The sequence below is a fragment of the Lonchura striata genome, chromosome 9, assembly GCF_046129695.1.
Source record: "Lonchura striata isolate bLonStr1 chromosome 9, bLonStr1.mat, whole genome shotgun sequence".
NCBI classification, from domain to species: domain Eukaryota; kingdom Metazoa; phylum Chordata; class Aves; order Passeriformes; family Estrildidae; genus Lonchura; species Lonchura striata.
Window position 1 is genome coordinate 19,321,193 of NC_134611.1, and position 16,031 is coordinate 19,337,223.

The window sequence follows — 16,031 nt, forward strand, 5'->3', positions numbered from 1 at the left end:
AACACCCAGGCTTCTGAGAGAGCCAAACTGCAAAAGAATACGTCCTCAGTTCAGCACGATTTTCCACCACCGAGGAGAGAGAGATTTCACCGCCCAAGCCCGGAGGGTAAGTTGGGTCAGAGCAGGGTGTGGGACCCTGGTGGGCGGCTGAGCTACCTTTTTCTCTTTTCTGAATTTTAACCACCGTCCGCATCAGACGGGGACTGTAGGCTTGCATGTCCCTGGTGGCCGGGAGGCTTTTTTTTTCCAAGGAGAACACAACCTCGCTTGGTCTTTTTGGGGTAACTCATACTGGAAAGCTCCTTCTCTTTCTCGGAAAGCTGCCTTTTCTACCCTCTCCTCCCTATTCTGGGCTATGGGGGCAGAGGGCTCGAAAGGACACCAATGGGACAGAATTGTAAATGGCGACACGTCAGCTATGGGATAATTGTTAACATCCCAAGAGAGGCCCTTCACATCTACACATTTTGTCAGCTTCCAGCCGTGTCGGGCCCCTCTCCTGTAGATTTCCCCCTCGGCTTCTGTGAAGCTTCCCCTTCCCTTTTCCCCACGGACTTCCCCAAACCTCCTCCCTTGGGGATGGCAGTGGCCGAGCTGCCCCAAGCGCTCTGCCGGACACTGTTATGCTCCCTTAGGGGTGGCATTGGCCGTGCCTCCCCGGGCGAGATGCAGTGTACCCAGCACCCCGTCCCAAGATGGCACTGGCCACGCTACAGGGATCCCATTTTCCCACCGTGACCCTTCTCTTCTGCCCCAAGTTTTCCCGCCAGCCCCACCCCTCCCCACAATGGCCCTGCACCATCCTGCAGCAATGCCAGGCCCTATTGGGGGGGGGAGGTGAGATTGGATTAATCCCTCAGTCCTTCTTCTGGCTCCCCCTCTGATGGGAGGGATTGCCGGAGGGGCCCCTCCATTAGAGGACCTCCCTTTATAAGAGAGCTTTCCCCTTTGCTGTGGGGGGGGGGGGCCCCCCTTCGAAGGAAGTGGAGCTGGAACCCCGGACCAGAGCTCCACTGTTTCCTTTCCCCTGAAACAGTGGCGCCCAGGTTCACCCTTTATCCCATCTCCTAAATGTACCTTGCCCAAAGTTCCCTTATTATTTAGATACAAGTTTTCCCCATTGCTTGTGATAATTTGGAAATAACTTCTTGGATTGAGTTATATCTTATAGAAGGAAGTATCATCCTCTCTAATTACTGCCCACAATGCTAAACCAACTTTGCAATCAAATAATCAAATTGGAGAAACCACGTCACTGCTTCTGCTCTGCTAGAATTCAAAAAACCACAAGCATCGCATCATGAATCCTGCTTTCATCCTCGATACAGAATGTTTATGAGAATTTTGTACCCTTTATCTTAAATTGCAACGTGGAAAAGATTTTTGCCCCATTCATTGTAACTATTATTGGTGTATCACTTTCTGATGTTTCTTGATTTACATTTTCTCAGTAATTTGTAACATTGGTAATTTGTTTTTACCTCAGAACTCCCTTTCTTTTATGTAAATTCAAAAGATTGAGTTGCGCGATTTGTAATTTTCTCTTCTTCCCCCCCCTTCCCGCGTGTTCCCCCTTCCCACGCGTTCCCCCTTTGTCCTGCGACCCAACCTGCCCCTCCCCGCTCCTTCCGCAGTCCTTTGTCCCGATGCTGCATTCCCTTATCACTCCCCCTCATTCCCTTATCACACCCCCTTGCCACACAGTCTGTCCCTGCCCGCCCCCACCACCTTTCCCATCGCCGCTCCTGCCTCCCTGGGGTCTCCCTGCCCCTGTCCCCTGCCCGATCCCCATTGGCTGCGGCTCGGGTTCCACCCCTGCCCTGGCACGGGGTATAACTGACCCGTGGTCGGTGCCCGTGGTCTCGGGAACACGCTCCCACAATGAACACGTGTCTGCACCTGAGCCCCGTGTCACTATTTCGTCTGTTCCCGTGCTAGAACTGAGCCTCGCAGAGCCGAAGGGGAAAAGTGGCCGCCGCCTCTCCCCTCCTCCCACCGTGTTCCCGCAGGCACTCGCCCGGAGCCGATCTCGCACGGCAACAATTTTGCCCATTGCTTTCTTCATATATTGCCTTGTCTTCCTGTGTAACAAACATAAAAGATACTGTATTGAATTCCATATATCAATATCTCATTATTGGTAAGCTGGTAAGAGATAGTTTTTATAAAACTATTACATAAAAGCAATACATTGAATCCTTTCTCTCTGCCCATCCATCCTCCCTATACTTTTTATTATATTTGTCAGTCTAAAAAAATGCAATACTGGACAGCTTAATGTGGCCCCTAAATTGACCAGTTTGTTTATTTATTCTGTTACTATGAAATATTTTGATTTTCTTTTCAAGTTCTAGTCACTCAGCTCCCGTACACTCTTCCAATCCTCTTACCAGCCTCCAGCCTGATCTTCCCTATGGCAGCTCCCTGAGCAACCTATACCAACAATCAGATCTTCAAAACCAAAAACATAATAAAATAAGATCAAGTTAATATTTTTTTAAATAGGCTAGTTTTTTCAGATATATTTTGGTGAATTTGTTGTGGTTTTCTGTGAGAAATGTTTCTGAGAGAGGCATCAGACTGACTTTGTCAAGAAAGTTTACACTCAAAAGGAGCAATCAGCAGCCCATTCAGTGACTATGTACTCACTAATAATTCTGAACTTGCAAACATCAGTTGGAAATCTCATTTTAAGAGCTCTAGTACCTTCTCTTTCAAAGGGAGAGCATAAATGTTAGTATATCTAATCAACATATACAGTGTGATATTTTAAATTAGAAATTCAAATAAATGCAACAATCTGCTTGCCAACATCTCCAGACCAAAAATTATTCAGATAAAGTATTTGGTGAATAATTTGAATAGCAAATTCATTTGAGAAAATCAAAGCAGCTCATAGACAATTCACAAATGAAAAAAAGTTATACATGTTAAATCATTTATTATGAAGTATTTTTCATCTCTCTTCTGTTATTTGTTTTTTCATACAAGGCAAGGACAGCTTCAAAAACAGGAATAAAAAGACAAAGAAAAAAAACCCTATGCTTTTCTTACTTGGCATCTTCTAGTAATTCTTGAGTATTTACCTATTTATTGAGAAGGGAAGAAGTTAGATGTTGACCCACCCAAGGAGAAAAATATCCACCCTAGTGAAAAGATTATATACAAAGTTCCAGCCTGATGAGATTGGAAAGGAAAGGCCTATAGGCCTCCCAAATGTAGGTCTCATAATTAACAGACTTTCAACTATAGCTGCATTGCCAGGTGCAAATTTAATAACAGATTATAAATGATAGATGAAGTGCACTTCCAGCAGCTGTTCATAATCCCAAGCAAAAATCTTCATTAAGATAGTGTTAATGTTGTAAATGGTTATCTATTAATTTAAAATATTGCAAAATATCAAACATTACTCATTTAGAACACTATGTTGAAAATCAAGCTAGAAATTATGCTGCAAATAAAGTTGTAAAACACGAAGTTTTAAGTCAGACAATCCAAAGTCAGAATTAATGTCAAACCTTCTGCAGACTTCAACAACCTGTCCTGGGAATCAGAGAAGCTCCTCAGGAACACTGCTAAGTACTCCCTAAACTGCAGCTGTAAGAGCAGGGTGTGGAGCTGCTGGAATTCAAGACTGCCATGTTCTGTAGATCTACTGACATGCAACAAGAATGCCATCTCTGGCACCAGCTTTGCTAGAACTCATGATCTGAGGAAGATTCCAAACCCAGAAAGGCAGAGTGCTAAGTAAAACCAGCTCTGGTGATATACTCAAAAAGGCACAGAAGACCATGTATTTTCTTATATTCATCCCTTTTATACAACTTTAAGATAAATCAGTTTTGCAGGGAATAAAAAGAATACACTGAATATGCCTGACAATCCCCCATTAATGGTGCATAAATGGAGAGAGATGTGAACTGTTATCTGGAGGAGGCTCCCTTCCTGACCCACAGAATTTGAGAGTTTGTGACACCACCAGTATATAGTGCTGTCCTATAGAAAATCCCACAAAAGCCTTTCTCACTTAGAGCTTCCATCCTGTTCATAAAGCTCCAGCCTCAAAAATGCCATGAATGGACTATCCCCATCTGCTCCAAAATTTACTTCCCACTGCGAAACAGCCATTGTCTGTTACGTTTTGTGGGAAGGGTTTCTATGATGCTTCAGCAAGAGAAGCAGCACATGGGAACACCACCACCACACCCAGACTTGCTCATCATATAGAAAGACCAAAAAAATCCAAAACTCTATGGATTGGTTTTTATACAGTGTATTCGGTGCAGTCCTTACAAGATACAAGACAGAACCCAACATCATCATCCATTAGAAAAATTAATCCAAGAAGTTCTCCTGAAAAGAGTTACAGAGAAAGCCTTAGGATTAATCTCTACAATTCATGTTTTAATTCACATTTTTAATACATTTCTAAAAGGAAAAAAAAAAAAAAAAAAAAAGAGAGACCACCAAGCTGCAAGATAAGCACTAGATCTGGAAAATCCACTAGGTACGATTAGCTAAACAACCTTACAGATTCTTAGTAATGATTATTACTTAAATGTGTAGAAAATCCTAGATAAAACTACTGTAAATACATTTGTTTCCAAAAGGAGCTGGTGCTTCAAAGCCCCTTCCTTCCTTACTTTTTTTATATTTAACAATGTTCAGAACAGTTTCAAATGACACTCAAGTCATGACCAAAGATGTGAGCTGCTTTCAACAGCTGTACTATCTCAGTTCCCACTACAGCAGAACTCCCTACTTCTAAAGAAAGTAACCTCCCTTTCAGTTAACTTTCCCTCCCTTCCTCCAGCTCAAAGGTTTCAATCTCTTTACTTTCCCCCTTGAGCAAGAGGAAGTGTAATTCCATTTGATCATATGCATGATGAATACATGGATAAAAGAGATGTAAAAATTAGTGTGTGTTAAGGAAAATGATCAATAAGCCATTATAATAATAATTTAAATAAGAAAACTGTACTGTATCCTTGGATCTAAGTCTCTATTTATCAAATGCACTATATAAGAAATCGTTCATAGTTAACCTAAATGTTTTCTGTCCTTATATACTCTATGCACACCTTAAAATCATACATTTTCATGTGTATAGAGAAAAAAATGTACTGTATAGGAAATTATTTTCCTGGGAGCTCTGTGGCCAAAATAAAATTGTCATTTCTTACTTCACTGGAAAATAATGCACTGCCATTTTGGAAAAGAAAGCTAATAGAGTCCATGTCAGGTGTAAGTAAATTTTTTTCCTCAAATTAAAGCACTGCCATACACAGTAACTCCAGGGGAAAAAAAAAAAAAAAAACAGGATTTTCACCAGTAAAAATCCAGTACAACTCCAGATTTGATCAGATTATTTCTCCCTTGTATTTAATCTGTTTAAAGAACACAACACTTTGGTCCAGACTAGACAAATATATAGGAGAATATAAGAGTAAATCAGTAACAAAATATGGGGAAGCATTGAAATGCTCAGATTATACCTTATCATGCAGACAAAATAATTTTAATTCAAGCAAAATGGCATGCTTAGGTGACCTTTTAATAGGACATACTCCTTATGAGGTATGTACCCAAATCAGCTAAAAGAGCAACCAGTAAAATGTTTCTGAAGTTTCTCCCTATTAAATTCTAGAAAAAAAATCATACTTCCATCAAAAACTGAATCAAAAAAAAAGACTCCAAATATTAATAATTTCTGACAGGCCTTGCATGGTGTGCACCATTAGACATGAAAAATGTGATTAATGTTAATAACAGGGCTCATATGTAAAAGTAAAGAAAAAGTGTAAATCATGGCTGCACAAATGTAATCTTTTATGTATAAGCAACAATAAATTATATTCCAAATTGATGTTTTTAACCTAGTAAATGCTTGCATGTTATGCAATTTTCAATTTTAAAATCACAGTACTTTAACCCTTAGTATCTAAGGTAGTGGTACAATATCCAATAAATGCAAACTGTGTGTTCCTCTTTCAGACATAGCTTCTTTTATTGAGTTAACGATTTTTTAAATTTATTAGTTATTCTGCTTATTTTCCCTCCAAAACCCCAAATCTGCAGTCTTTAATTAGCCCACACATGAACCACATGAAGAAGCTGGCATAAGCAAGTAGCAGTCACTTTAAATGACAGATTACAATGACACAGAAGGATACATTTTAGTATTTCAAGTTAATAATATGAAAGATTTGCCCTCTATGATGCATTATGTTAAAAACCCACTATGTTGCCACATTCAAATAAGATTCTTATTTAGATCAGAAAGATTAACAACTATGAAAAAGTAATTCCAAACTATGAGACACCCATTTACAAAATACAAGTATAAATTTGTAACACATTCATAAGATTGGTTAAGGCATCAGAGTATATTGTTTTGCCTTCCATATAATTTTTTACTTATAAATAAAATGCATGTATTTTAAGTCTAACAGAATCATTAAGGGGACGACCAAGCTTAGAAACAAAATCACCATATTCAAATATTAAACCCAATCCACTTATAATTCTGGTCTTTCAAAAGGAAGCAAATTGAGTTAAGACATATGCTTCCCTTAGCTGCATGTGCCTATGCTTTTCCCTTAGTTAAAAGAAAGCATTACTCTCTACAGTGATTTCTGCTTTGCTTCTACAATGCCTTTTTCTTCACTTTTTTACAACATTTATGTTATTTTACCTTTGGAGAGCGGAAACTGAATTTTGTAAATAACTTTGAAAAGTGCTGCCTGTTCTAGAGTAGACACAGAATTTCCTTTATTCTTTTACCTTTAGAAAGATTTATGAAATACAGTTAAAAGACAGATTCAACCACGAGGCAAAACAGCTGGTTTCTAAATCCTAGAAAATTTCTGAGGTATTCAAAGCAGAGGTTTTTGTTCAGTCAGTTACAGAAATAAGGGCCAACCATGAAAATTAGATCTCCAGTTAGATTTGGAAACACTCTCTTCCTACTAAAGTTAAGGCATTCTGATCTGCATTTAGATCCCTATCTGCTACAAAGACTACATTAATTTAACGTGTTATAACAAGAAAAATTCATTCTTGCCATAGACATTAAAAAATTAAATTCAAAGACAAAGTACTCTTCAAAGGAAACAAGGGCCCCATCTGCTGATGTTTAAACGTACTACATTAACACACACACTACAGTTCTGCCACAGATAAGGTAATGAAATGAATTGCAAAGACAAATCACCACATTAACTGTACTGCATTCTTCTGGTACCTTTTTATAGGAAAAAAAAAGAGGTTTTAGGCCCTTGGGTCAATCAGTTTTCATGGATTATGAGAGCTTTGTCTGTGAAATAGAAATGGAAGACTATGAAGAATATTCAGGCAGGAACCTGAATTTGCACTTCAAAAAAATAAGGGAATATGGCTATTCCTATATATAGCATAACAAAACTACGTCTACATGCATGCAATAGACAGTTATAGAAACTAATAAACTACTACTATCCAAATGTCATCTTCAATGCTAAAAACATGAATTATCAAAATGGCCAAAACCTCAACAGACATATTAAAGCTGAACTCTAAGAGCAACAATGAATGAAAGTATCTGGGAAATGTAAAAGTCAAACTTTTCTGAAGTTTAAAACAACTTGTTAAATAGTTTGATAGTTGTTTATTGAGAGTCCTTAAAAGTAAGCACTGTTTTGTTTACAGAAATCCCATACATATCAGACTTTACATTATGCTGGGATGAAAAATGGCAGTCAGCTTAATGAAGACAAAACAAATGTCCTTATTATGGACAGGAATATTTCAAACATTATATCAACTAAGAGCTAGCAGCTGAATGTATAATCTCATATGACTATATTCTACAATAAAAAAGTCCATAATTTTGGAAGAACTAAAACATCTTTGTTTACATGGCTACAACACAGAAAAGATCCATGGTGGTGTAGCAGGATGAAGCATGTGCCTGACCTCTCTCCCCAAGCCCAGCAGCACAGTCAACGAACCTCTGATTAAAGCTGGAAAAAGCACTAAAGAAACTTGCTCCTGCTCTTCTCTCCTGGACTAGCCAGAAGTGCAGCCAATGCAAGCTGGGTGTTAAATTATACAAGTTGTTCTACACCCCAGAAGTGTAACTCAACTGGGGAGAATTCTGAAATCTGCTTTATCCCTCCTAACTGAGTTTCTGTGCCATAGACCTATTCTACAAAAGTGGATATGATTTCTGGCTGGGCAGTGGTCAGAAGGCAACATATGAAACATCTCACTGCATGGATAAAACACAATAATTAGACCTCAGTGCTAGTTAATTCTTCAGTAAATATGAACATATGAACATAATCCACACAATAAACAACACTGTCTTGATTTTTGACTGAAGAAATTAAATTTAAAATACTCAATATAATTCCAAGATGTAATAAGAACGTTTAAGGCATAAAACTATAAATACACTTCTGTTTCAGAGTATAATTAGATCTAGTGTGGCTTTCTGGTATTTTATTATAACTGTTCCTTTAGTAGAGTTCCTTCCTTGGCTTTTGTATTATAAACTGATTTAGAGATGTCCACAGTCCAGTCTGAGTACTGAACTGTACTTCAAGCTGAAATATGTTAAATGATGAATTTGTCCAGTGAATTACTTAGATAACAGTGCATGAGACCATATTCTAGTTCCTTAGATGTGGCATTTTCTCAAAATGAAATTTATCATTTACTTTAGGCACTAGCTTTCAGGTGTTTTTTAATAAATCATCCCTTTTTGAGCAGGTTGTTATTTGGTTGATCATTATCACTCATAAAAGTGAAAAACAATTAAAAGCTTTCACAAATCAGCTTGCTCAAAAAAGTGCCTGTGGAAAAAAAAAAAAAGAACATTCTCATTCTTGATCACAGATAACACAAAGTTACTTTACTATTCCCCTTCATTAGATCATACATCAATCTCCAATGTGCTAATCTCTGTTGGGAAAAGTAATTATATCTGCCAGTTATGAGCGTGTTAAAACAAAGCCACCACAACTGAATATTGTCAAAAGTGAATCTGCTGCTCTGGGTGAAGCTATATACAAGACAATGAGCTGATCCCACTGGTTAGTGCTGTTGGAAAAGGAAAAGCTCAGCTCTGCCATCTGCTCTCAACTGTGTGCTCCTCACCACACACTCCCGACTCTGGGTCCTCCTAGATCTGGGTCTTTCAGCTAGGCAAAACAGGGGAAAACTGACCCAGCAAACAAAGTGGAGAGGAAAGGATCCATCCACTCAATCACACTTAACAAGGAGTTTTACCCATGGCAGGAGGGGGCAGAACTTCATAATTCAGAGGAAGCCTGGGAAGGTAAAAGCAATTTCCCCTTTTGGCAGTGATAGTGCTGCTGGGACCATAATGTGACCCTGAACTTGTCATCTGTGCATCTGCATTTGTGCAGCATTCAGAAACCAATGTACTTTGAATAGTCCTGACTGTAACATTCAGCCATCACTCCCTCCCAGGCATGCCAGTGTTTCAAGTTTGGGTTTGTACATCTGCCTGGGAATTTAATCTCATTGTGCAGTAGATGAAAAATAAAACTGGCTAGGAATGATAACATTAAGTAAGTATTTACCTTGACTGCAATCTCAAAATCTAAATAACTTGCTAAAAAAAACACAATAATTTGGGCTCTTGCCTTCATAAATGCATCAGTCAAACACTACTAAGTCCAAACCCAGTATACAACTGAGAGTGGGTCTGCTGGATAGAAGGTGATACTAATAATGCCAAGGTTTGACCCCTGTATGAGCCATTCACACAGAGTTAGACTCTATGATCCTTCTGGGTCCCTGCCAGCTCAGAATATTCTGTGATATGATCAAGATAACATATTTCAGTCTTATTAGCTTCTATGGTGTGCAACATCTAACAAAACCCCATTTGAAATAAACGGTGTTAAGACCTACCTACATTACAAGTGCCACAGATGAACCAGCAACTCAGGTGGGCTGGCTATTTCCTTTACCTGAGCAAACAACAGTATCTATTGCACTACACACATACAGCTGCCTTGTAAATCTCAGTTACTTCCACTGTCATCATGCATTTAGAAAGGCAAGTAGACACTCCTGATAAGCAAACTTATGCTTGCTATTACTCCGGAAGATTTTTTTTTTTTTTTTTTAATTAATGCAATGACTTCCTTATAATTCCTTAATATTTTAAACAGACATGATTTTCATCACATTTTCTCCTTTTACACATGCATACACATTGTTTTACATAATGTTTCTTACTACTGCTCTATTTCTATTTTATTTTTCCTTTTGAGAAGCCAGTGAACATTCTCTGTGGAAGATTAAATATTGAATTAAAAATATATATATATGCACTTTGGATAAACAAAAAATGAGAGCTATAGCCCAGCAGAACTCAGAATATAATTTTGAAAGTTTGGTGAAATGCTCCACAAACATTTTTTAACAATTCCTAGTTAATATTTTGATCAGTTCAATAATTTTTTTTCTCCTTCTTTCTGCCTTCCTCAACCCATCATAACACATTTTAGCTTTATAAGAAAACACAGCACTCCAGAAATCTGATTGGCAGACATAAAGGCTGGCAGGCACAGAGGGTGTCTTTTTGATTTAATAATGATGACTTATATCGTTGTTTTGAAAGACCCATGAAACAGAACGAAGCTCTCCTTTCAAATCTAGTATTTCTATACCAGCTTGGAAGAATCAGCTCTATTTTGGCTGCTTTTGGTCTCTTTTGGAGGCATCTATTGATGCTTACTAACATGTTAATGAACAGCAATGCAGTGGTGAAAGTACTGGATATGAGGCTTTTTTGGAGTTTGTTCATATTTCTCTTTTATCAGCCAGAGGAGATGCTGTAATGTCACACCTGAAAGTGTGTTGTCTCTGAAGTGCTCACAGTCACTGCTGGACTACAGAGCAAAACAAAGGGCTGAAATAAACATCATCATAAATAAAATTTAGACAGACTTTGGAAACACATAAAAAGGAAAAGGCTACGACTGGAGTTACTGGATAAAAGGAACATTCCTGTTACTTTTGTCTTTAGTTAAAATCTTACCCAAAGTCTTTATGTTTCAAGCATAGAGCACTATTTACCATATACCTATACTTAATTAAAAAGCAAATGTACCCTTTATTTATCAATAGTTCTACAACTCTGTCTCGGGACAAACATAGTTTTCTTCCAGACACATGGAGCTGCTAAAGACTAAACAAAACCCAACAGCAATAAATAACCTTTCAAAAAGAAAATATTTAGACATCATACCCACAGATAAAAGAGATGTTGAATTTGAGTCCCCAGGTATGTATGGGGACATGTGAGTTCTTCTGAGAACTTCAGGTACATCAAGAAAACACTTGAAAAGGTAATTTTTTTGTCTCTGCATCAGTAATTTGGTCCAAATGTTTCCCCTTCCAGGGAACTGTAACTATTGTTTAGGTGATGGCTGGGTGGGAGCTTTCTACCACTCAAAAGATATCTTATCTCTTACTATGAAATGACCCTTAAAATTGTTATTGCATTAGATTATAATTGTAGTGTATTTAGCTGTGAAATTGCATGGACGTTTTTGTGCCTCTACATTTGAGTGCTCTCCCTACTTGTTAAGTCAAACAGCATTTTGTTTTCAGTGCTGAGTATTTGTGGAGACAGAGGCATGCATGCACATGCACACTGTCTCTCTGCTCTTTCACAGAGAATTTACGTCTGCTTCTGCTTGGGTTTTATTCTCTTTCAGATCAAGGCTCCCTGCTCTTTCCACAGAGAGGAAGCCTGGCAATAACAAGTATGTCCAATAACCTAAGTATAATGGAAGTATGCTCAGAGGAAATTGATAGTGTTGCCAACTCTCATTATTTTCCTATGAATCTTGTGATATTTGCTATTTTTCTTAATGTCCTAGCTGTTGAAATCATATGAATAAATGTGAATATGAACTTCCATGAAAACAAGTGTCTAGATTTCTCAACCATGAAGCAAAACTGAAAGACAGATAAAACAACTAAATGTAAACTAAAAATAAATTAAAAATAAGTGGGATGTTTAATTACAAAATAATTTTAATATAATTTCTTAATTTCAATTCAATATTGAATACTTGGGTTGACAAGTGGAGTAAATTGGCTAAATTCATCAGATAAATACTGTGTGCTACACAGTACAGAACACAGGCAAGAAGAGGGAGGAATTCTTCCACTTGGACATGAATCAGATTCCCAGGAAAGTGGTTTTGGCCTGGAGCTGGTGTAGTAGCACTAATCAGAGCTTCATTGCCAAGTCCACCTTCACTACCCATGCCTTGTACCACTCTCCCAAGGATTGCTATGGCTCAAGGTCTGGACCTTGAGTTATTCAAAAAGCATTTACAATTTTGTACTTTCAGATATTTATTTTTGCCTATGGATCCTACAAGGATGTGGTCCTTTAGAAGAACCCAAACTTTTCTTTCTGGGCAAGTAAAAATTAGTTTTTATTTTTAATGGCTATGACAAAATTGTACTTGATCGTGAGCCAGCATGTAATGGAGAATCCCCCAGCAATATAGAGAACTGTTCACAAAGTCTATCATCAACACGGATCTGATACTCTGAGAGGATATTGATTTTTCCACATGAAATTATTTTTTTAAGTCATTAACAATATACCTAAAATAAATGAAGTTTATGTAACCCACCAAGCTTTCAGTTTAAGCCACAAAAAGAGTACAGATGCTGAAGATTGGAATGACTGATATTTTGGAAAAGAGAGAAACATTTTCTTAGAAGGAATTTTTAATTAATTTTGTAAAATGAGAAAAATGGAATGATGTGCTTAGAATACAGTGACTTATAGGCCTGCAGTCACAATCCTAGTCCCTCTCCCAATATGCCTCCTTCCCTCTGCACCAGAGGTGCAGGAAGCCAGTCTGGCCCTCAGCTTCTCAATAACATTAACATGACAGAATTTACTCTATCTCACACAACCTCAGATTTAGTGGGAGACGGGTCATGCTTCCTCCACTCTATTTCAGGAAATCTTATTAGTCTACAATACATAGTTCTTCATGCAAATTCAATGAGTACAGAGAAGGAGAAAAACTAACAGAAAATATCTTACCAGATGGAGAAAATTGAAACATTACCCTTGTTTCTTTGCCAGCACAGATCCATTCTGACAGGTTGGAAATGATTTATGGTTGGGGGGGCATGGAGGAAGAGAGTATGGGGAGAAGGAAACATACTTAGACTATCAGAGATATTAATTGCTGTACAATGTTAAAATCTTTGCATTGTTTTGCATGCATGCAATTAGTTCCAAGAATTACATATGCAGCAATGTTTGCACACTGATCTCTGCATGAGACAAATAAACCTCAAGTATATGATGCATGCTAGAAATTGCTTTCAAACCACTGTAGAAGACATTTTGGTAAAGAAATTATACAATATGGCAACTCAAAAGCTGCAGTCAAGGAAACAAATTACCTTTGAATATATGAATAGGTAAATACTTCAGCATGTCCAAGATTAATACTAATCATTACTATTTTAATATATAAAAGGTTATGGATATTGCTACACAGCAGTGATCAGGCAGATATCTACTCTTTGTAAATTAAACTCAGATATTTTTCTGCATCTAATTGATTTTTACATTACATTAGGCAGCCAAGGCTGCAACCTTCCATGACATAGTATCTAAATAAACATTTATTAAAATATTTTAATTAGAATAAGAGAGAAAATACAGTTTCCAATTATGTTTTCAGAAGAAAAAAAATCAGTCCTATTAAGAATTAATGTAAACATAAGTATAATGTAACATTTAAATGCAATAATTATGCCATATGATTTATACAATGTGAGTTATTTCTAATTCCTAAACTTTTAAAAAAGACTACTTATGCTTTTATTTCCTCTTGCATCTTATGGCTTTGAGTCAAAAAATAATAAGGGACACTACAAAGTGAATAGTGATTTTACAAACTGCATATCTGTGTTGAGCAAAATTTATCTTATGGATGCACAAGACTTAATGGTCATTAATAACATTGCTCTGCTAGAGCTGGAGCACCTCCTGCTCAAAAATGTGGAGGTGCTTTGTCTGGTCTGGCTGTAAATGGCACAAGTGACTCAGCTTCTGCCATTTCCCTTGGAACTCTAACCAGAAAAAAAACTTATTCCCAAGGGATTTGGATGAGACTGTTAAGACTCTCCAAATTACTTATAATTTTGGCTATATAGATGCATATACCTGTGTGCCTAGGTATTTTGGCTTCCTCTATTCTATTTTATGGAACAGAGAATTCCAGATCCTGACATGATTTAGCACAGGGAGATAGAGTCAGGCACAGTACACCTGTGTTATCTATAGCTTGAAGTACCAGTAAGTAGTCACACCTTATTGAAAACATACATTTATTGATAGTATAGTTCCATACCACCAAATGGATACACCTGATATATGGTTTGTACCTCACAAACCAGCCAGAACTTGGTGCGGAAGTGAGTGCAGCACCTTTTTCACTTCAGCCAAAACCTGGCAATCACATGACTGTCACTGCAGGGAAGCAACAAGGGAGCCTTCTATGCCTATTGGTTTAAGACATTTTCCATCACCAAGGGTTGCTGGAAGTTTCTGTCTGTCATATAAAAATTGGCTCACTGTTCTTGACATTGATATAAACTTATAGAGACACTTAAGATACTACAAAAGTGACTGGTTAAGGAAGATGGGATTCTGTTGGAACTCATTATTGGCGTAGGTGCTTGGCACCAGCTGACAGTGGATGGGAACCGTCACCATTAGTTTCTTATCTTACTGTAAGACTTTCATACCTTCTCCCTGTGAGGTCTCATGGAAGCTTCTCACAGCACTGACTCCTTTTCTCTCTCTTCTGCACAGCTGCCTGACTTCTTCCTGTCCCTATCAAAACCAGCTGACCCTTTCTGTCTCTATCAGCACATACTGACCCTTACTGTCCCTAGCACAACCACCCAACCCTTGCTCCTCACAGCAGCACAGCCAACTGACTCCAACTCACTCTTTACTAGCTAATCCACTCTTTTATAACATCCATCCTTATTGGACAATCCTTATTGGACACAGCTGTGCCCTATTAAGGGCAGGCCTGTTCCTACTTTTTGGTAATTAGTCCAGCTGCCACTCAGGGACGAGATTGCCTTCAGCACTATCTCTCTTCTCCTGCAATCCATCCTCCCACAGGGTTCCTGCATTTTTTACAGCAGTAACTAAATTCTGGGCCATGGAAAGAACTTTAGAAATGGGCAACTCAGTAAAAAATGTATGCATGCCTGTATCATGCAAACAGAAATGCAAGCTCCCAAGGAAAACAGGCTGATACAGCTATATACCCTGTCTGTGTTCCCCTTGATGACTTTTGATCCGTTTGAAGTGAGTCTTAAAGTACTGGGATTGGTAAATGAAAGCAGGAGCGGGTCATTTCTGTCAAACAAGCAAACACAATACCTAAAACATCAGTTCACTCACTTTGGGTTGTACCCTTTAACAATACAAATACTGACTTCTTAATTCAATAATTGAATATAGACACCTTTATCAGACAAAATTAATGCATTTTACTCAATTGCTTATTATCTTAACAATTCTTCTTGTGAACCCTGCTGCCTTCATTTTCCAGAAAATTCTCTTTTAAGACACTAGTTATTCTAAGACATCTACAAGAAATGTTATTTTGATGTCCTTCATTGCAAAAGTATTCACAGAGAAGGGAAATAGCTAGAACCCAATCTAGACCTTCCAGAACTGCATAAGGAGAGTAGAAAAGAACTCATTGTCAGACAAATAAGGAGATGTGAACACTTTCCCTTAATAAAAAGAGTACATTTATCTCCTTCGTTAGCTCCACGAGGCTACTTCCTATCATTTCTCGTGGCTTCCATTCCCTGCCTTTCCCATCAAGTGTGTAAATTACCAATCATAAAAGTCAAATGTCTAATATTCCCCATTCATATCCTCTCATAGACCTGAAGACTGCTTCCCTGCTGGCACCCTTCCATTCCAGCTC

The 16,031-nt window shown here is 38.0% G+C and overlaps 1 long non-coding RNA gene across 1 annotated transcript in view; it reads right to left on the reverse strand.

The window, feature by feature from the left end:
• Positions 1-13,143, reverse strand: part of LOC110468626 (uncharacterized) — a 386,804-nt gene extending 373,661 nt beyond the window's left edge. The window contains exon 1 of the long non-coding RNA XR_004148613.2: positions 13,125-13,143. This is a non-coding gene — a long non-coding RNA (uncharacterized LOC110468626). The remainder of the gene's footprint in view (positions 1-13,124) is intronic.
• Between the last annotated feature and the right edge of the window lie 2,888 nt (positions 13,144-16,031).